We start from the raw sequence: 22,936 nt of genomic DNA on the forward strand, positions 1-22,936 counted from the left end.
AAAAACCACACATGACAAGATACAACAAAGAAACAAACCTAAACTAAGCTTTAAAATAAAACAACACCAATCATCTGGTTCCTAAAATCACTAACAAAACAAAGCAAAATCCGAGTAGTTTCAAATATCAACAGCCACAAAATAATACAGTTAAAAAGCTAAAATATTTTCAAGAGTATTTTTTCTCTCAAAACAGAAGTGAAGAGGGAGGAAAAAAGGGTCAAATGACCACTAAACACTTGTCCCCAAAACAAATGAACCCTGAAGATTTAAATGAGTATAAACAGTACCTTATAAGTCACTGGTCTGGTCTACGCACAGCTGTTCCCAGTGCCGACTCTTGTTTAACTGTCCACTGCCTTCAGTTTAAAGTTAATTCTTTTGGCAAAAAAGTACAGAGCTTGTCTGGAAAATGCTGTTTGGACGCAGACCATTCCTTTCAAAGCGGTGGTAGCTATATTTAAGTCTTCTTGTAGAGGGGGATATAAACTCTTCCTGTAGCTAATTTTCTTTCTCCTCCTTCTCAGACTTAGTCAGTATCCTCCCATCCCATATATTGAAGAAAGAGACAGAGAGGGGAAAAAAAACCTACAAGGAAATATACCTTAAATAATGTAGTATTTGAGCATTTAGAAACAAAACAAAACAAGAAATAGGAATCATAGAAAGCTCATCAGGACCTTAAATATAATTTAGCCCGGTGACCCCATTTTGTAGATAAGGGAAGTGAAACCCAGAGAAAAACATGATTTGTATAAGGTCACTCACACGGCTAGTTAGTGCCACAGTTAAGAAATAACCAGGTTTCACAACTCCTGCTTCAATGCTTTTTCCACTATACTAACATACCTGAGGGGAAATAGTTTATGTTTTCCTCTTTATCCTTGCATAATAAGTAAAGGAATTGGCAGGGAGCAGTAACACAATTAGGATGTGAGAACTCTCAGAGAAAACATTTCCTTTGGACTTAAAATCCTTAATATTGAAACTTTCCCTTTAATCTCCAATTTCTTTGTATATTAGGAAATAATCTTTTCCTTTGCTGATTGTCCAGAATATTTTTACAATTCAGGAGGTGCCATGTTTCAAGGGATGCTAACATCTATTAGTCCTTACAGAGTACTGCTTCAGTAAGGCATGGTTCTGTGACAGGTGGCCGAGTAAGTGTTCTACCTAGTATCAGTGATACTGCTCCATGGCTCTTAAACTAGACACACATTTGCTATTATCACAAATCCCCACTTTCAATCTGTTAAGATTTTTTGAATACGCACGTTTGGTTTTGATTATTGTTGATTGTATACTTTGTTAAATAAAACAGAGAAGCAACATAACAATTTTCTTTGGTTTTTTTAATGTATTTCCTATTTATTGGTGAATAAATTACATTTTTCTAACTGAAGGAGTGATGTGCTTATTATAATAATTTTTAAAATTACCTTTTTGAAATGTATTCATTCATTCATTCACTTATTTAACAAATATTTATCAAACATTCATAAGATCTATCTCATCCCTCCCACGTAAAATAGTGTAACAGACAAGCAATAGCTTCCTTAGAAAAGTAGGGAATTTTCAAATAAAATCAAAGGGTTTGCATGGGAAGTAAGGTCAATTCTCTATAACTATTTCTGTATTCAGTCTCACACTTCAAACATGTGTCCTCAATTTATTTATATCCTATCGGTTGGGTTGCTCCAATTTAAAACATCCTGCCCAGGTCAAGTAAACCAAAATATGAAGTGGCCCACATTGAAATCACTCTGGCCACTATTAATCTTTTCATTTGATCTGGCTCCTTAAATTTTAAAGCAAAATATTCTTTACACTTTGCAATTCCAAGACACAATGAGAAATGCTCAGATCATTCAAGGCCTATTTTCAAACTGTTACCCATTCTTTAACTCAGAAATGCACTGTTTGGTTTTGATATTTCTCGTCTACTTTTAAGGAATCTCCTCTTGCCCTGTTCTTTGGCAGAAAGCAGTATGCTTATGACCAAATAATTATAAAAGTGTAATTAATATTTAAAATGACAATTAGATTTTCTGGAAAGCATTTTCCAAAATGTTGAGAAATTAATGGGTATGATAGCACTTTTCTAATGCTGACAAATAAGCAACTAAGATTCAAAACATAAATGTTGAGAAAGAAATTTTGGAAAACCATGGTTTTTGACACAATGACAGCATCCTATTTTCCTTTTATTCTCATTTGATTATGTCTATTTGAGCCCTATGCAAAGATTAAGCAACATTAATATGTCAAATGTGACAAGAGTTGGACACATTGATACATATTACTTGCATTTGCTAAAATATTCCATATTTTCCTTTTACTTCTTAAGGTTTACTTTCAATATTGACGGTTTTACCTTTAGTCCGTTAGAAAGAGCAGGAAGGAAATATGAGTAAGACCTTGAAAGGTAATAGGCCTTGAGGAGACATAGAGTTTTACGTGGAATGAGTCAAGGTTATTGAGAGGGTTAAGTGGCTGCAGGAAGGAAGGAAAGAATGAAGAGAAGTCCTGGACAAACAGATTGTTTAGAACAGGAGTGGGCTGAGCCATAGACAATAGATTATGGGTATTGAATTCAAGAACAAAAGTCTCCTGAAATAGGCTAAACAAAGAAGGAACTAGCAATTTTGGTGACCAGTGAAAGCAATAGGAAACTGGCCTTCAAACCTACTTCAAAATTGAATGGCTCATCTCTACCCATTGGAAGGGAAGCATGTGCTGTCAATATGTGATCCAATACAATCTAAAACGGCACAACATTTTTGCAACCATTTTTAAAACTGGTGTTCTGATCTATTTAGGGTCCTGGGACACACTCCAGGTTGCCCTACTCTGGGAATGCTCTGAATTTCAGAATACCAGCGTAGTTTAATGGAGAATAGTCACTGTATTTTGAAGGTTTGCCCTGTGGTGTTGAATTTCACTGATGGAAGAAATATTTCTAGCAGAGGTGAACTCCAGGGCAGGCTATATTAACATAGGCAAGGCAGTCGGAATTCTCTAACTCTTGATTTCCTCCTCTCAGTTTTCAGGTTTATAGTAATACTAGAAGAAGGCTTTTACTAAGAAATCCCAGAGAGCTCTTTGGTGATAGCAGTGAAGGATAGTGACTGCATGAACAGCTACTAGATTCTAATATTCTATGCTTGGGGGCAGATTTCATGCATGGAAGTTTTTAACAGTTTTAAGAAATGGACACACATAAAAATCTCAAGCATCAACTCTCTTAAACCAATTCCAGCACATGTGTACACCCCTCACAGTTCATTCCCCTCCTTATACCATGATTTCTCATCTTTCCCTTCATTCCCCTGCTTCACTGTTGAACAATTTCCCACGATTACTCTCTTTCATTCCTTCCAGTGGTTTTCCATTATTCTCTTGCTTTGCATTGTCCCGTGATTTCCCATAATTCCCCTGCTTCAGCCCTACCACAATCTCCCATTGCCCTCAGTATAAATCCAAATGCCTAACCATGGCCTCCCATGTACTACATGATTTAGCTTCAGTTTATCTTTCCTACTGATATGGTTTGGCTGTGTCCCCAACCAAATCTCATCTCGAATTGTAGCTCCCATAATTCCCAGGTGTTGTGGGAGGGACCCGGTGGGAGATAACTGAATCATGGGGACAGTTTCCCCCATACAGTTCTCATGGTAGTGAACAAGTCTCATGAGATCTGATGGTTTTATAAGGGGAAACCCCTTTCACTTGGTTCTCATTCTATCTTGCCTGCTGCCATGTAAGATGTGCCTTTAACCTTCCGTCATGATTGTGAGGCCTCCCCAGCCAAAGGAACTGTGAGTCCATTAAACCTCTTTTTCTTTATAAATTACCCAGTCTCGGGTAAGTCTTTATCAGCAGCATGAAAACGGACTAATACACCTACTGAATTTCCTAACCTGCTATCACATCTGTGTGGGATGCTCCTCCCTCATATTTTCACAGAATGATCTCCTGCTCATCATTCAGGATGATGCTACCAAATGCCACCTCCTCAGAAGGAAGATTTCCTGACCATTCTGGTTAAGCATCCTCCCACCCACATATACCCTCTATCCCATTTCCCCATTTTAATTTTCTTTCATAGCCCTTTCCATGTCTGAAATGATCTTTTGTTCTTCCTTACTTATTATCCGTTTTAGTAGTCAGTTGAACTATGTTTACTATGTCTCCTCTAGAATAAGTTTTATCAAATCAGAAAGATATCATGGTATATAAATAAGATTAGAAACCTAAGATTTAGGCTTTTTGAACCACATTACTCTTAGTGTTCAGAACAGTATCTAGTATAAAACAGGCATTTGACAAATATTTCTTTAATGAATTAATTATACTTTCTGCATGAGCTACTATTCTTCTGTCAACAAACATCTAACATAAGTCCATAAACATGAAGGCAAAATCTAATCTACTTCTGCAATTGACTTAACACTGCAAATCTCCCCTTGGCTCCAGCAGCTAGGAATGACAGGAAATGAGGAAAGAGCCCCAGCTGGGCCCTAAGTAGTTGTATCTACATAAGATACCTGTAACCTTTCAAATTGTATTAACACAAAGGCCAGATACTATCTTGACTTGCCAGAATATCGTCTGTGGATATATGTACCTAACTAGATATGTGATTACATTTGCTAGAGGTCCTAAGAGCTGGAAATCTCTTTCATTTCCTGAATTCTGCAGTAGTTTTTCTTATTGAAACAGCAGATAGCCTAAAGCTAATTCTATCCTTTCCAGGTGGTTTTAAGAAGTTGCCCTCACCTGCCAACTCTTGCGAGCAAAGGCTAAATCTTTGCACTTGCAACATATGTTTTCTAAATGAAAAGGAGGGAGACCAAATAATTTTGGAGAGGTGAGCTCACAGATAATTTAATCTCCCATCCAAGCTCTACTGCACACTCTTTCAGAGCCCTCCAGTGAGCTGTAAATTAGATTTCCTCTCCTGTCTCATGTCCTACTGCTTCCTAATTACCTGTTCTAGTGAGTCAGCCTCTCTGGGTCCTGGGACTCAGACACATTGTGGGGTAATGTAACTGGCTCACTACACTTCAAGTACGGCCACATCAGAGAGGCGGCCATGTGATGGCAAGATAGGGAGAGGGTGATTCTTTGTTAGGAAGAGAATGGCTTTCCCTAAGTGCCATGACAGCCCTCCTTCCAGGACAACCAGGGAGAGAGAATTTCTTGCCTGAGCACTGGTGTCACTCAGAGGCAAATAACTTCATTTAAAGTCATTAAAACAAAAAGTGCTCTTTTCCTATTGTATTGACTATATATTAATCTACATATATAAGCGACATTTATTTCATTAATGGATCAAAGCTAAAATATTTATTAATTGTCTCTGTGGACAAGGCCTTGTGCTAGGTTATGAAGTTTTATAATAATTTCTTGTTATCTCATTGATGATAATATTTCTTATTCAGAATACAAATTTCCCCAGGAAAATAAAGTAAAAATTCCTTTCTTCTTCCTTGAAGTTATTGACGTGCCTATATTTGTTGAGCCCTTATAATGTGCCAAATGCTTGGGTACAAAGAAGACTAACTCCTGCCTCAGAAACGGAGGTGGGAGACATTTACAGACTATTGTGGGGGTAAGCACTGCTTTACAGGAGAGCATGGAAGCAGCAGGGAATCAAGACAGGAAGTAACCAAGGAAGGCTGCCTTGAGGAGATAAAACCAAAATACAATTTGAATGCAGAAGGAGAGGATTAACATTCCAGGTAGGAGATAGGGTACACTTGGGTAACTTCAAGTAGTTCTATAGAGCTGGCATGTGGAATGAAAAACCAAGACTGATAGATAAAGTATGCACAAAGAAAGACAGGCAAAAGTCAGGCTCAGGAGTTTGGTTTTTATCCTCAAGGAAATGGGTATCCACTGAAAGATTTTAAATAAGGGATATTGTGGTTTTAGAATGCTAAGTGATGAGAAAATTCTGGCACAGGTTGTCTAAAGGACTATGACATTTCTATGTATAAGTAAGACACTGTGATAGTCTGAAATTAGGCAGGAAGGACAGAGAGAAAGAGAGGGGTGGCCCTAAAGTATATTTTAAAATTACTACAGGTAAGAAGATGTTGGAAGGCAGACTTACTCCAATATCTCCATAAAATAATTACAGAAAAATGTATCAGTGGTATTTTATAAGAATTGATTATGTAAAAGGCATTTTTCATACATTCTATTTGCAGATGAGGAAACTGAGGCATATAACTAAAAAGAGTGACTGCACAATTTGAAATCACATTCATCTGTCTATGAGGCGCATATACTTCACACTAAACTGCCTGTCTCTTTGAGGGCAGCATACATTTTGGACATTTTTAAAACTTGGACATTGGTTGACTAGACTCGAAGACATTGTTTAGAATATAATTTGGCAATATCTTAGGAAATTTCATGGGCAGAAAATTAGGTTTCCTAGGCATCAGCATGTCCAAATATGAGATTCAATACATAAATAATTGTATTTGCATGGTTTCTATGGAACTACATGTTTAGCTACTTTGCAAAGTACAAATCTTTCATCAAATTCCCCTTGATAATCTAATTATCTTTACGCCTGGAAGACTTATTCACACACTATACTAGGACAGCCAGTGGAAACCAGAATGAAAGTCAACTTGGCAGATACCCTAGTTCCATCAAGTCAAATATTGAGTTTTGAGCTACATGGAGTTTGAAGGCTAATTCAGTTTCAATGAATCTAGGAAGGCAGGAGGTAAAACTAAGACATTGAATACAGCAAGGGGCAGATACAGCTCAAACAAGAGAAAATGCCGAGATCTGTTTTAAAGTTGGAATAGGAAAATTCCTTCTCTAACATATTTTATACCCCCTATGGATGACCCTATACCTTACTGTCTAAACCTTGACTTTCTGAGAGTAAGAGGAGGCACTGCTGTTAATGCCAATTAGATTGGAGATAAAAATCCAAGACTCTTACAGGCAAACTTGGACACATGTCACCCTACCTATGAAGTGGGAATTAATACTGACCTAAAGACGATGATAGTATCAAGAATGAGGTCACAGGTCTCAGAGCAACTAGCTCCTAAGTCAGGAGATTCTTACAGAATTTGGACACATTGCTCAATAGTCAATAATAAAGGCCAGATTAATAAACTATTTGTAATATTTTATTAATTTAGTGCCACAGTTTATTTTTATTTAAAAATGGTATAGAACAACCAGGCACAGTGGCTCACGTCTGTAATCCCAGCACTTTGGTAGGCCAAGGTGGGTGGATCACTAAAGGTCAGGAGTTCAAGACCAGCCTGGTCAACACAGTGAAACCCTGTCTCTACTAAAAATATAAAATTAGCTGGGTGTGGTGGTGTGCACCCATAGTCCCATCTACTCGGGAGGCTGAAGCAGGAGAATCACTTGAACCCAGGAGGGAGAGGTTGCAGTGAGCAGAGATTGTACCACTGCACTCAAGCCTGGGCAACAGAGTGAGACTCCATTTCAAAAAACAAAAACAAAACAAACAAACAAAAAAAAGAGGTATAGAACAATGCAAAATGATGAGGCTTCTCTTTTAGAAGATGTTCACAGATAACGGGCTGTGATGGTTAATTATATGTGTAAACTTGACTGGGTCTAGTGATGCTCAGATAGCTGGTAAAACATTATTTCTGATTGTGTCTGTGTCTGTGACTGTGTTTCCAGAAGTCATTAGGCCTTTGAATCAGGAGACTGAGTAAAGAAGATGGCCCTCACCTATGTGAATGGGCATAATGCAATCTGCTGAGGACATGAATAGAACAACAGGCAGAGGAAGGGTGAATTTGCTTTGTCTGCTTTTGCCGGGACATTTATTTTCTCCTTCTCTCAGGCATTGGTACAGCTGGTTCTCAGGCCCTCAGACTCAGACTGGGATTTACACCATTGGGTCCTCTGGTTCTCAGGCCTTCAGGCTTAGACTGGAACTACACCACTAGGTTTCCTGGGCTTTCAGCCTACAGAAGTTCATGGAACTTCTTAGCCACCATAATCATGTGAGCCAATCCCTCATAAGAAATCTCCTTCTATATATCTATATATCTCCTTTTGGTTTTGTTTCTCTAAAGAAGTCTGACTAATACACAGATATACAGTGTGTAGTCTCCCAAATAAAAGAACATATTTGCAAACACCGTGGCTATGAAATATAATGATATTGGTAGTAGATGGGGGCCCCCAAGCTATTTTGATTACTTAAAAAATAAGCACAGGCTTTATTTCTTCATTGTGTTCAATGTAACCATTAGTAAGTCAATATTAATGAACACCCAACTAAATCAAATCTCAGTTCACTCTCCTGCCCCACTTCTGCAACGTTCTCTGAGGTGAGGACATTCTTATATGGCAAGTTTCCTTACTGGGTTAGGCCAAGGTGAGGATGGGCACAGTGTGGAAAGCAAACATTCCCAGGTACAGACAGGAGAGATCAGCCAAAATTAATTAGGTTTCCAAACTTGGTTCTGTCAGCAACTAGCTGTTTGACCTTGGCCAAAACATTTCACTTTACAGAGACTTTGTTTTCTCCTATATAAAATAAGGGGATTTAGTAAGATTACTCTGAAGGTTCTTTCAGATGTGAAATTCAACTATTCTCTGAGATAATTGTCTCCTATATGTTTTAAAATTGCTTAAGGTTTATTTATCTTTGAGGATTGAGAGGATAGCTGTTGTATTATAAAGAAATTAAAACAGGCAGTTAATGACAAAATAACTGTAATGGTAACAACAATAATTATTCTAAGACTCCCAAGAAAACAAACCTAGGAAGTAGGGAGACATTTATTTTGTGAATAATAGGAGGACTATTAGAATTTTCTTAGGTGAGAAAGCATTAGATATAAAATGCGATACTGCACTATGCTGAATAATTTTTAAATATTAAGCTTACCTGGGCTCCCAAACACACCGAGGATTAAGATTCTTGAGTTTATACAGAAGAAGATTTCTCCCAGAAGTGTAAAGATGCTCCCCTACACTATCATTTTTACAATAAGAGTGAATCCACATTTACAAGGTAGAATGTTGGAAATGAATAGAGGAGGCCCTTCCATGGTCTGTATTCTTTGACAAGTTCCTAGACACACAAATGTGGTTCAGAAAATAATGAAAATAAATTGCCCATCAGTGCTGGGCTATTGGCCAACCCCAAGCTTCAGTGCAACCAAATATAAGAAAGTTGGACTGTTTCCTTATATTTATTTTAATTCCTCTTCAATGGAAAGTAATATACATAAGTATATAAGTATATCATGTAAAATTTAAAGTTCCTACCCTTTCTACCCTCCCCAATACTATTCTTAAGGATTAACCACTACTGGCCAGGCACGGTGGCTCACATCTGTAATCCCATCACTTTGGGAGGCCAAGGCGGACGAATCACGAGGTAATAGGTTCAAGACCAGCCTGGCTAACATGGCGAAACCTCGTCTCTACTAAAAATACAAAAAATTAGCTGGGTGTAGTGGCGGGTGCCTGTAATTCCAGCTACTCGGGAGGCTGAGGCAGGAGAATCCCTTGAACCTGGGAGGCGGAGGTTGCAGTGAGCTGAGATAGGCGCCACTGCACTCTAGCCTGGTGACAGAGTGAGACTCTGTCTAAAAAAAAAAAGAAAAAAGAAAAGAAGGAAAGAAAAAAAAAAGAATTAACCACTACTAACAATTTGCTGTGTATCCATTGAGATATCAAGCTATCGATATCTATCCATATACATGTATACTTATACACACATATGTATATACACAAATGGGTTTTTGGAAAGAAAACATTATCTTTCTTTATTCCAATTTTTGGCATATTTATTAAACTTGTTGACATTTAAAAACAAGCAAACAAGCAAAACAATAAATGTGTCTTCATTTCCCACAAAAAAATCTCCATCCTTAAACCCTCGGATTTAACTGTAAAACTTATCAGGTGGTTAAGAAAAACAAGTGCAATGATACATTACTAAGAGTCAAGATGCTTAGCAAAATGAGTACCTAAAAAATGTTTACTGATTTGAATGAATGGATGAATCACACCAATGACCCTAATCTCATTAACCTGGGAGAAACTGCTAGGAAATAACCACATGTGAATTAACTTCCCTCATATCCATTCCTCTTTTTATCAAGTATTCAATCATCGCTTTTTTGAATGTCTTTTAATCACTGTTTTCTTCATAAGGATATGACTATTTCTAATATGAATACTATATTTTTCATCACCACTATTTGACCATTCAGCAATAAAAAGATCCTCATCCTTCATCATAAATTAGGCTCTGCAGTGTCTCTGTCATCATTCCAATCAACATTTGTAGGGTCTATTAATCCCAGTATCTTTGTTGAATTTACCTTATCTGAGACTAAGAGATGTTAATATGTTTGATGTCAGTTTAATTTTTAGGTCCAGCAGGAGACCCTGAAAGGATAGAGGAGAAATTTTTCTCCCCTACACAAGTGATCTCATATTTATTTGTGTCTTTTTTTTTTTTTTTCAGATGGAGTCTCACTCTGTCGCCCACACTGGAGTGCAGTGGCATGATCTCGGCTCACTGCAACCTCCGCCTTCTGGGTTCAAGCAATTCTCCTGCCTCAGCCTCCTGAGTAGCTGGGATTACAGGCGCGTGCCACCACGCCCAGGTAATTTTTTTATTTTTAGTAGAGACAGGGTTTTACCATGTTAGTCAGGCTGGCCTCGAACTCCTGACCTCATGATCTGCCTGCCTCACCCTTTCAAAGTGCTGGGATTACAGGCATGAGCCACTGTGCCCAGCTATCATTCTTGATTTTATCTGTTAGATTTGAAAAGGCTTTTTTTCAGATTTTACTTTGCCTGCTCAACTCAGAAGCATTCTTTTCCTGCTGTATTATCACTCTGTCTTTGAGCTCATATACACTGATTTTACGGTTTCCTTAAGTCCTTATACAGTGCACAGCATTGGGTACTTGTGGACGACTTTAGATTTTCCCCTTTTTTTAAAATCCAATCTTTAGATTTTGGATTAAAAAAATCAAACTGTTACTTGCTATGCTATTTTCATTCTCTCTCATCTTTCTTTTTAATTATTTTATTTTTATTGCTAACATTTTGCTAAAACATGTTTGCAAGTTGTCATGCCAATTTATTTCTCTTTTCTCATGATCAACACAGCAGCCACATCTAAACAGTCTATTTTTTTTCTGAGACTGTGAGGGCCAGTCTCTTTGACACCTTTCCCACCTTGGTAAAACACTGTTTATCTTTCAGAATCCCTCAAGATTTTCAAGTTTAGAGCAATTCCTTTCCCCAACAACCATTTCCAAAGGCCAAGCTATAAACAGAAGTTAATAGTGTAAGCATTGTAGCATTATACATACAAACATGCACTCTATTCCCCAGTTCACACATCAGGATCATTCGGCAGACAAAAACAGGGTAACAGAGTTTAACTCTGACCAAGAATGTCATAGTTTGCTAAGAGCCTTTCTCTCTGCAATCATACATGACCCTTGTTAACATCAGCTAGAAAATATTTTGTTCTACCATGACTAAAATATGCTACTGAAAATTTAAAACATTGTTTCTTTTTTCTTTAATAATTTGCCCCTTTGGGGTAATCTATATGCCAAAGAACAGGTATCATTTTTCTTTTTCCTCCCTCCCGGTACTCAGTTTGCTTTTGTTGTTGCTGTTGGGATGCTCTGTTCAAGTTTCCAGTGTTTATGGCTCATTGAGACAACCCCTCTTCCTCTTCCACAGCAATTCCATAAAGCATGCTGTAATTTTAGTGTATGTAATAAAGGTGATGAAGCATTCACGTGTGAATGCGTGAGGTGTATGCATGTGTCTCTGTGTGTATATATGTGTATGATGGTGACATAATACATACATAACAAACTAAGTCTAAAAAAGACATATCTATATAAAAATGGTCAGTTGGCAGCAGTGCAATCTGGAGAGACATTTAAGTTTACTCATAATCAAAACATTAAAATATTATTACCTGAAGACTTCAGCTAGGAAGAATAAACACACATCATTTACCACTATGGTCATACATTGCTTAACAATGGGGATGCATTATGATAAATGCAATTAGGCAACTTTACGTTGTGTGAATGTTGCAGAGTATACTTATACAAACTTAGATAGTATAGCCTACTACACACCTGGGCTATGTGGTATGATCTATTGCTTCTAGGCTACAAACCTGTATAGCACTGTGCTGAATACTGTAGGCAGTTTTAACACAATGGTAAATACTGTGTATCCAAACATACCTAAACTTTGAAAAGACATAGTAAAAACACGGTATTATAATCTTATGGGGACAGTATCACATATGCAGTTCGTTGTTGACCAAAATATTGTTATGCAGTGCATGACTGTATTTGCTAAACATTAAAATTGTGAGAGTTTTTGTTTGACTTTGAAAAGCAGTGAAAGGCAGGTGAACCCAGTGTAGTTTGTGGTTCTCAAGTTAGAGATAGTAAATGACCTTAGTGATTTATTCTCCAGTGGGAAGCACTTGGCATAAAAGGAGAATTTTGTATTTCCTCCTATTTATGCTTTCACCTCAGAAGATTTTTCATCTGTTTTTTTACACGCTGTTTCGTCGTTCACTATCTTCAGTCTCCAAGGAACAAGTGCATATTCTGCCAATAGATGCGGGGTCGTATTAGTCTTTAACATGCATAGGAATCACCTGGAAATCTGCTTAAACATGCAGATTCTGATTATGGCTCCAGGGTGGAGATCTAAGAATTTGAATTTCTAACAAGTTCCCAAGTGTTGCTGCTAGGCAATGGCAAAGATCTGGACACTAATAACCTGAAAAGAATAGTTCAATTTTAAAAACCTAGAAGTGCTATGGCAGCTGCAGAGCAAGGAATTATTTTCATGTGTTAAGTTGCAAGACCTCTATATAAGTACAGAAAATTCTCGACTCTTCTTTAATATTGTTATGATGGTCTCCTTCTCTATCTTTTCTTTTTTGTGTGTCAGTTTCTCTGATTGCCAGTCCCCATACCCCATCTTTACTTCCTTCATCTATATAGAGAAGAATGGTTCAATCACAATATTCAAGATTAGGAAATAGGGACATGATTTTGATGATTTTTCCTCCCCGGCTCTAAATATTTTGATTTTGTATCACCTTGTTGATATTACCTTAGGTTGAAAGCAGATTGTGAAGTACAAGAAATCTGACTAATGATTAAGTGCAGTGGATAAACAGTTTCAAAATTTGTACCCCATAATTCATAAGGGTGAAAATAAAATAAATTCCTGCTGGCAAAAAAAAAATACAAAAAATCTAACAACATCTCAAAGCAAAAAATAACTATGCAATTGAGTGCAAATTTATTTTTGCTCTGCTTTCAGCCTTTATAACCAAAGAACTGTGCTGTATGTGAGATCTCGTGTTTTAGAAGAGAGTGGGTATCACTGATTTTTATAAATGTACTTTTCATATGAAAATCTGGTCTCTGTCTTTGAAACCTAGAATTAGAGAGTATATTTTCAATTTTCATGATAAACACTCATATCCATTCTTACTATTGCCATTACTTTCCATGGTTATTTTGTTACTTTTTATCCCTCTGAAACTTCAAGTAAGTAGCAATTTTTTATCTAATTATATTCTTTCTTAATATACCAGAAGCTTGTAAAGAGTAGTATATGCCTGCAACTCTCTATTTAAACTACTATCATGCTTAAGATGTAAGAAATCTTACAGCTTAAGATGTAAGAAAATATATAAACCCTTTTCATGCCTAATTATTTTTCCATATCGCCCCCAAAATCTTTTTTATTACATGGACCTTAGTGAATCTTTCAACTCATTTTTCTTAGTGCTTATTGGGTAAACATTAATCATTCATCTTGAATCCATAGATCACACCTACATGCTCTAAGCTTAGTCTATGAATCAGTTAAAACAAAAACGTTTTAATGCCACTTGCAGGTGTGCTCTAATATTCTATTCACTACACAATCCAATTCACACACCATAAAATTATTTTCAGGTCAGGCTCACCATATTAAGTTAAAACATACAATTTTAAGCAATAGCTACCTTTCACCAAACACACCTTTTTTTGTAGCATATCTAGTGTATTCAGTTGAAGAGTTTACTTTCATTTAAACATTAGTTTCAGGAATTAAAATGTAAAGTTTGATTCTTAGGCTAAATCATTCACTTAAAAGGTCAAACAAATGTTCCACTTCTATTGCATGGAAGCAGATACAGACAAACCTCAAAGTTAATCAGCCATTTGGGCCAAAAATCTCTAGATAAGGTAAAAATCTCTAGATCTTCTCTATGATAACATATGCCTTTCAAGGGGCAAGGAACAAGTATACTGGTTTGTTTAAACATAAACACAGGCAGAATTAGTATAAACTTTCTGAATTGCAAATGCTAATAAGTAGTTGTATAATGAGAGATCTTTGAGAATTACAATAACAGAAGAGGAGATCTACTTATGCCATACCAAAATTATTAATATAGAATGCCTCTTTCCTTGTGAGCATTCAGAAAGTGATCCCTCACCCAAATAGCTTTTGTTCATAGAAACAGAAGTCAGAAAATGTCCTTGGTTTCTCCTCTGTATTCACTGCTGGTAAAAAAAACCAATTACTCTGGGGGCTGAAGAAAAGGGGAGGAATGGACCTCCTGTTTCTGTAAACAGCTCAACACTAACAAAATCTCACATCTTGCTTCTCAATCAATACCAAGCTCAGTGGTTAAAAGAGCTGCATCAAACCTGTGTTTTATCTGGTTAATGGTATCAATAAAGGTCATCTCTACAATGAATGAAAAGGTCACTAATCAAATTGCAGTGACTCCATCACATTATTATTGCTTGGGAATGCGTTTTATTGATTGTTCAGTATTCCTGTGTAGAATCCCCTTCCTTTTAATGCATTGATGAAAGCAGGGGAGAACAACAGTAAAATGTTGCCACACGAGAGCCCTCACACTATAGCAGATAGAAAAGCAGATCCCTTCAGCATCTCTCTTTATGATAATAAATTTAAAATTGAGTATGAAGAGGTAAAAATTAAAGAAAAATTGGAGAAAAGAAAATTTGGTTTAGAGATTTCTTGGTGGTAAAAAGAAACCATCAATAAATTCTTCTAGAAACTCTGAGTGTTGTTAGTAAACTCCTGGGTATTCAGCATGACATGTGATGCTAAATTATACACATATATATTTGAAAATCTACTTTCTTACAGATCTTACATTTTTGGGGGAGAGATGGAAAATTAACATTAAAAATAAAGTATGGTATGTACATTGATATTGAAAATATAGGATGCTCACTTTTGGATTTTATGTACAATGTTAATGGAAATATCAATTCTGTTTATTGCTGCTTTTGCATTTTGTGAAAGTCTTCAGTGTGAAGGACTCTAGCTCTTGTATGCCTGGTAAGAAAGCACACATTTGTGATTGCTTGGATGGTATTTATTAGTACATGATATACTTCTGAAAACTCAAGACTGTTACTCCATCATTATTAATATTTCAATAAGGTATCTGAAACATGTTCACTCTTCAAAATAAAGAAATAAATGAATTACTAGTAACATTTTGGGAGAAGTATTTGAAACATTTTCACTCTTAAAAATAAAGAAATAAATGAATACAGAAACAGACCAAAAAATAAATGAATAAGTAATTCTGGACACCTCCCTTTGCCTCTGAAGGCTTTGGGCTCCTCTACGTTCTTACTGGTTGGTAGTTTCATTGCGAACTTCCAATCCAGGCCTCGTCCTCATCTACCCTATCCCTTGCCTCTTGTTGTTGGTAGGTGTTCCCTCCCTATGGGACCTCAGTTATTCCAGTGGCACCAGGGTGGATCTAATGGCTTCCCTGCAAGATGCCAAACTAAGAGGTTTTATTACCTGGAAAATACAAGAAACAGCTGTTTATGTAAGTGCCCCAGGCATCCTGGTTAATCATTCTTGCAAATAACATTAAATGGGATACAATTCTGATTGCTGCATTTGGTTTTTTGCCTAATATAAAAAAAATGGCCTAGTCACCTTAGCGGAAAGTCAGTGATTTCTCACAAATGATTGCTATATTTCATGCTTTTTCAGAGTTAAATAATAACACCAAATTATTTCACTTGGAATAGTAGCTTCCTGCAACTATAAAATATAAGAATCTGGCAGTGGATACATGTCCAAAATACTAATACAATGTCTTGAAGATGCAAAAAATGGTAAAATGGTGCTTTTAAAAATGTTTTATTTTAGATAATAATAGGAAAATCAATAGTCCAAAAGAAGACTTAAGCTATTTTGTCACTAAATTGAAAATGTGCATTTGAAAACGAAATCATAGATTCTTTGTTTCATACCCTGTCATCTTGTTTTTCTTTTGTTAAAAGAAAGAAAATAGCATTTCTAAGCTCGTTGATCTTCACAGTTATGCTAGTTAAACCAACCGTATAGAGTAAATCTCTTTATTTTAGGCACAGGAGAGAATTCTTTACATAAGTGTAATAGGAAATTATTTCCTGTTGGGTCAGCCATTGGAGGAGCTTCTCGCCAGAACTTGGGGTTTGGAGTCAGACAGACCTGGAAGAATCCCGGCTGATTCACTCATGGGCTGTGACCTTGGGCAAAGTTTTTAAACACTTTGTTTCCCTTCAATTTCCTATTTTTTAAGATAGAGCTATCTTTCTCACACATTTGTTTTAAAGAATGATTCAGCTAAAATACACAAATTGCTAAGCACAGTCACCTTTAAAACAACACAGTTTTGTTAATAATAATATTTGTTAGCTTATGTTAATTAGGTTTGGTACAGAGTAGGTGGAGAAAATGGGAAGGCTAGCAGCAGGGCATGTGTTTTCCCTCTCCTGGATCCTCCTTCAATCGCTGTCTTTCCTTTCCTTCTCATTCTCAAAGAAAAAGTATCATATGATTTTCTGTACATGAGCCAAATGCTTAGAGAGTCAAATATTAACGTGTAAATGTAGCATGCTACAGGTTTTTAAAAATAAAAGTGAATGAAATTTCTTAATGATACTGATGGTTGCTCCGTAATGTAGCTTAGTATTTGGGCACTATTTTGAACAAATCATTCTTTCTTAAATAATGTTCTCTATTCACCCATAAGCACATGACACTTCAAATGGAAAACTGAGTTTAAGTAGAATACTGAAGATGTGTCCACTGATGGGATGTATTTATACTTACTGGTGGTGCAATTTTACCATGGCCACTGGCCAACTGGCTGAGTTCTTAAAAAGTCAATATAAAGGCTGTGAGACATAAACAGGAACTTTGGGGAAGAAACAAAATAGCACTGTTGATCATAATACAGCGGTTACTATGGACTCAGTCTTCCTTCTCTCTGCAAGCACCTTAAAACCATTTGTTGGTTCAGTGAAAACTGTGCTTTTCCCAGGAAAAGAGCAGCCAGCATCTAGAAGGTTAAAGGCTTTGTAGTAACCTGAGGTAAAAAGACATCACCTCAGCTGTTGTACCTTGAGATATCCACTGCTTCTGAAATTCACCTTCATTACATCTCACAGAGAACGTATAACATATATTTTAGGCATCTTTTTGATTAATCTGAGTCTCCACCCTGTTCTCATACTGCATTCATTCTTCATTTGACCCACACATCAGAATCACATAATTTTCTCTTCCTTAAAATAAAAAAGTCTTCACCAATCTAGTCAGATTTCCAAATGTATTTCTTATTGGTTTCCCTTTAACCACTTTCACTCAAGTTTTATCTTTCCCCCTCTCTTGATCACTATTTCCAGCTTGGAGGAACCAACAGGAGAATTCACTCACATAAACCAAAGGCCAGTAAAGATTTCCATGCACTCCAGTGGACTCTTCTAGGTGGATGCAAGTGAATGGTGAGAGATGAGACTGGGAAAGGAGAGCATTCTCAGCTACTGAGTCCACAGCGAAACTAAAGAGAAGCCATCACAAGGCCTGGAGAAGTATCTCTAGAAATATCTTGGCTGCACTGATGAGATTTTGGGCACATATTTCTTTAACTGTGATAAAACATGAAATAACAAAAGAGAATCAAATTAGGAAGAACTCCAGCTATCTCCAAGCTGTTTGTGATCTGAAGCACTACTGGGGAGGTAATTGTGGCTGATGCACCACCACAAAAGATTGAGAACGTCTCCCTCCTGTAATAATCAGACTAATGTTTTCCTCATTACCATGTCTTCATTTTTCCTGCCGACAGTACAATGGCTGCAGAGGTCTCATTACTGTTTTCCATATTTTTGTTTTAAATTATTGATAAGCTCTAGTAGGGCTGATATGTGACTGAAAACCAGCAGTGTCAGGTAGTTAAGAAATATTTTTCAGAGAGCCATTGGAACATAACACATACGCATCTGTCAAGATTGGAAAACAGAAAACATACATGAGACACAGTTGGGCTGTTCAATTTGTTAACTACGTGGGGCAAGTCAATTGTCTCCTGAATGCAATATGTGATGGCTAAAGTGATAGGACTTGAACTCTTCCAAGCTCTAGGCCTTTTGGCTTCGGGCCTTCTGTTTTTTGGCTTCAGGCCTTCTGTTCTTCCTGTATCTCGTTATGAGAGCAATTATAGTCCAAACAACATCATATGGCAATGATTTAATTGGCTCAAGTCCTGCTCCAAAGGTAAGTGTCACAGACTTTTTGGTCCTATTCCCCACTTTTCCTGTTTGGAAGCAGATTACTCAAATAGCAGTCATTTCTGTTGGCATATGGTAAACTTAATGCTACAGTTAAGAAAATTCTGTTTCTTAAACGTGGCATGTAAAATTCCATTGCAGTAAAAAAGAATGGCATTTCATATGGTTGAAACATTTACAAATAAGGAGCATAAAACTAAAACTCATGACTCTGTCAGTCATAAAACATTTTCAAAACCTTGATAGGTAATATTACTATAGATCTCAGGTTAATCAGCACATAGTGAACACTGAATAATATTTTAGCAGTATTATAGAATATTAAAATAATGTAATCCTGAACCAGTTAAACTAGACTTCATTTGAGTTAGGCCAATGTTTAGGTTTTGTTTTTTATTATTTGGGATTAAAATCAGATGTCTCATCGAAATAACTTTGTGTTGTTTAAATTAAAGAATAAATGGAATTAAACATTTTAACATGTCATTTAGTAAATCTGATTTTTTTTCAGAAGAAAAGTTCATTTGATTTTTACCAAATGAAACCAAAACCCCACAGCTATCTGTAACATTTTGGAACTGTGAGTTAATGAGACACGTTTTCCTCTCATCTTGAAGTCTTCTTGTCTCCATCTCTGAGTTGACTACTGAGCCTTGAAAATGGAGATGAATTGTCTTTGTTCACATCCTAAGTGGTTGCAATATACAAGGTTTTTTGAAGAGAGAAGTTTCCCTTCATTCCAAGAATTGATAAAGCTGGTTGAGAGTTTCAAGCTAACAATCAACTTGTTTCCCCTTTAGTGTCTGTTTCATGTACCACCCTTCTTTCCATTCCTGCTGCCACTGTCCTTTTAAGTAGCCTGATTTCCCCAGACCTGGACAATTTCGCCTACTTTCTAACACATCCTTGCCTCCAGTCTCAGCCTCAGTCCTATAGACAGAGAAACTATCCTCAAGTGCAATTCTGATCATGTGACTTGCTGTGGCTACCTGCCAAAGTGATTGCTGAGTAAGTTTCAACCCACCCCCCACACTCTGCATAAAGCCTTTTATAATCTGAGTTCAATCTCTTTGCCAATATTACAGCCATCAGTCCTCCTTCTCTAGTCAAGGTGGTATTGATTAATTATTCTGTTCCTTTTTGCTAGCATATTTTCACAACTTTGCTGGTAAAAATCCTACTTATATTTTGAGGGCTGGTTCAGGTGCCATTTTCTCCATTAAGTCTTTCCTGGTTCTTCTGGCAAAAAGTAATTTCTCCCTTCTTTATATTCCTCTAACATTTGGTTATATCTTTCTCCCACAGTCATTAAATTCTTTCTCCTAAAGTTATTATTGTATGATTTCACTGTTTGTGATTCGAATGCAAGGGGTCCCCAGATGATTCATAGGGAAAAACTAAAATTGAGATTAATATTTTTCCAGCAGTATTAGGGATAAAAGCAAGATTCTACAACGTTATTTTGCTTTTGTCCTCATTGAACATCTGATAGTCAAATTTGGGAATTAAAGTGCAATTTTTTTTCTGTTAATTGTAAGCTAAGTTGTACAGTTCATGCTGTCCTGTGAGATACATTCAAAGAAGTAGGGTAACAATAAAAAGGATAATAATATAGTTTTCATATTCAAGCCTCATCAGCAAAACTATAGCAACTTCTGAATGCTAAGCCTCTCTTTTCCTTGGAACGGTCCTGGGGTGACTTACACATAATTTTCCTTAACAGTTCTTAATATTCTCCTCTTCCAAAGACTTTGATATGTATGCCTTTGATGCTCACTGTGTGGTGCATGAAGATTTGAACCACTCTTCTCTTTTGTCTTCATCTTGTCCTTGCCACCTTCTACAAGGTTGTTCCTCCTTAAGATGTCTCACGAAGTCCTTCCCCTTGTCCATCTTCCCACTTTCCTTCCTCCAATGCACCCATGTGCAATGAGGTGCCAGGATCATCTCTTTTAGCATAAAACGGCAAAACATGATGCTTACAACCTCTTGCCCAAATTTCCTTAGGAGACAATATCAGAAGGTAATGAGAGTGATATTCCTCCCTGCAAACATGCAACCTATAAGGAGCTGGGGTTGAGCACCTCCTTACCTGCCATCTATTGTCTACAAGTCCCCCCTGCTTACTAGAGAGGTTGCATCACTATCCCTCATTTCTCACTGCTGGTCTTTAGGCCTTCTCTCCCAACTTCCACTCACAGGTGGCTTGATTCTTCACATGGGCACACACAATAGGCTCCCTTTGAGGACCCTCACTCTTGTATGTACATGGCTAACTCAAGGAAGATAACTGATACATTCCTTGGCGTTGACAGTCTCCTCTCATTATACTAGTGAGGTTATATTTGTCTTTTATTTCAGTTTTGGTGAAACACACATACTTACAAGCATAGATCACTGACATCATTGTATTTTTGACAGAAGTAGTAGAGAATACACTTTCAAAACCATTAGGCTTTTTTTCCCCCTTCTTCTTCCAAAGCACATAATACAGCCCAGAAAGTTCCTAAAGAATCGGTTGCATTAGCCAACAGACACATGAAAAAATGCTCATCATCGCTGGCCATCAGAAAAATGCAAATCAAAACCACAATGAGATACCATCTCACACCAGTTAGAATGGCGATCATTAAAAAGTCAGGAAACAACAGGTGCTGGAGAGGATGTGGAGAAATAGGAACACTTTTACACTGTTGGTGGGACTGTAAACCAGTTCAGCCATTGTGGAAGACAGTGTGGCAATTCCTCAAGGATTTAGAACTAGAAGTACCATTTGACTCAGCCATCCCATTACTGGGTATATACCCAAAGGATTATAAATCATGCTGCTATAAAGACACATGCACAGGTATGTTTATTGCGGCACTATTTGCAATAGCAAAGACTTGGAACCAACCCAAATGTCCATCAATGATAGGCTGGGTTAAGAAAATGTGGCACATAAACACCATGGAATTCTATGCAGCCATAAAAAAGGATAAGTTCATGTCCTTTGTAGGGACATGGATGAAGCTGGAAACCATCATTCTGAGCAAACTATTGCAAGGACAGAAAACCAAACACTGCATATTCTCACTCATAGGTGGGAACTGAACAATGAGAACACTTGGACATAGGGTGGGGAACATCACACACTGGGGTCTGTCGTGGCGTGGGGGAAGCGGGGAGGGATAGCATTAGGAGAAATACCTAATGTAAATGACGAGTTAATGGGTGCAGCACACCAACATGGCACATGTATACATATGTAACAAACCTGCATGTTCTGCACATGTACCCTAGAACTTATTTTAATAATAATTAAAAAAAAGAAAAAAAAAGAATTGGTTGCATTGACCCCTTGCTGCCCTCTAGTGAGTGTCTGGTATATCCCCCAGTGTTCCAATCAGGATGAAAGTAGACTTGGGTAAAGACGGAGATGGCCTGGCCCAAATGTGGTATAATTGACTCATTCCAGGCTCAGAAAGATTATCTGGCCTCTAGAGAAATACTGGGCTCCAGAAACCAGACACTGTGCTACTCTGGTCGGAAAACAAAAATAAAGATGAAAAAACAGCTTTGAAACACAGTTAAGATTACTCGGGGCTCCAATAATACCCAGAGATAAATTTATTCTTTGACTATTGCTGTAGGATTAGAACCAGTCCAGCCAAGGGCTTCCACTATCCTAGTCTTAATTCCAACTCCTTTGGTCAACAGGGGGCTTTGGAATTATACTGCACATCAATAAACCAGCTCCTGAGCCCCAGGGGTCAATCAGAAGCCAACTGCAGGAGCCAAAACACCTTGCCAGAGAGGCAAACAATACACAAATGGTGGCAAAGGGTTTGACACTGTCTTAGGTGTGACTTACAAGAATTTTTCTCTGAACAGTATCAAGACTTTCTTAACTCAAAGGCATTGAAGTCACTGAAATGTTTCAAGTCATTGGAAAAAAAAAGATACAGAGATGAACTTGCTTAGCATCTAGACTTATATTTTTAAAGCTTCTCATTTTTTTACTATGAAACTCTGATTCTTATACTTTTTGGAAATGAAGAACTAGATTCTGAAAGTCCTTTTGTAATAAATAGTTACTAATGCCCTAAAATTATATTATGATCAAAAAGTTTTGAGATCAGGAATTTCAGCATTTTGAAGTCAGGTGTCAAATGTTAAAGCTCTGATTTTTATAACATAAATTAGGCATGGATCATAATGTCCAGTTCCTAAAAATGTATTTTTTCTTGATTAAATGTATAGAACAGCTTACATACTTGCAATTATTT

General features: G+C 37.1%; 1 protein-coding gene across 2 annotated transcripts in view; it reads right to left on the reverse strand.

The window, feature by feature from the left end:
* Window positions 1–22,936, reverse strand: part of ARHGAP24 (Rho GTPase activating protein 24) — a 521,561-nt gene that overhangs the window by 232,979 nt on the left and 265,646 nt on the right. Inside the window, exon 1 of one of the 2 annotated variants that reach the window (XM_055297093.2) lies at window positions 291–7,198. The exons of the other annotated variant lie outside the window; for it this stretch is intronic. The gene's annotated coding sequence lies outside the window, so the exon portion shown is untranslated. Of the gene's footprint in view, window positions 1–290; window positions 7,199–22,936 lie in introns of those variants that run through there. 2 annotated transcript variants of the gene reach the window in all.

The sequence above is a fragment of the Symphalangus syndactylus genome, chromosome 10, assembly GCF_028878055.3.
Source record: "Symphalangus syndactylus isolate Jambi chromosome 10, NHGRI_mSymSyn1-v2.1_pri, whole genome shotgun sequence".
Classification (NCBI taxonomy): domain Eukaryota; kingdom Metazoa; phylum Chordata; class Mammalia; order Primates; family Hylobatidae; genus Symphalangus; species Symphalangus syndactylus.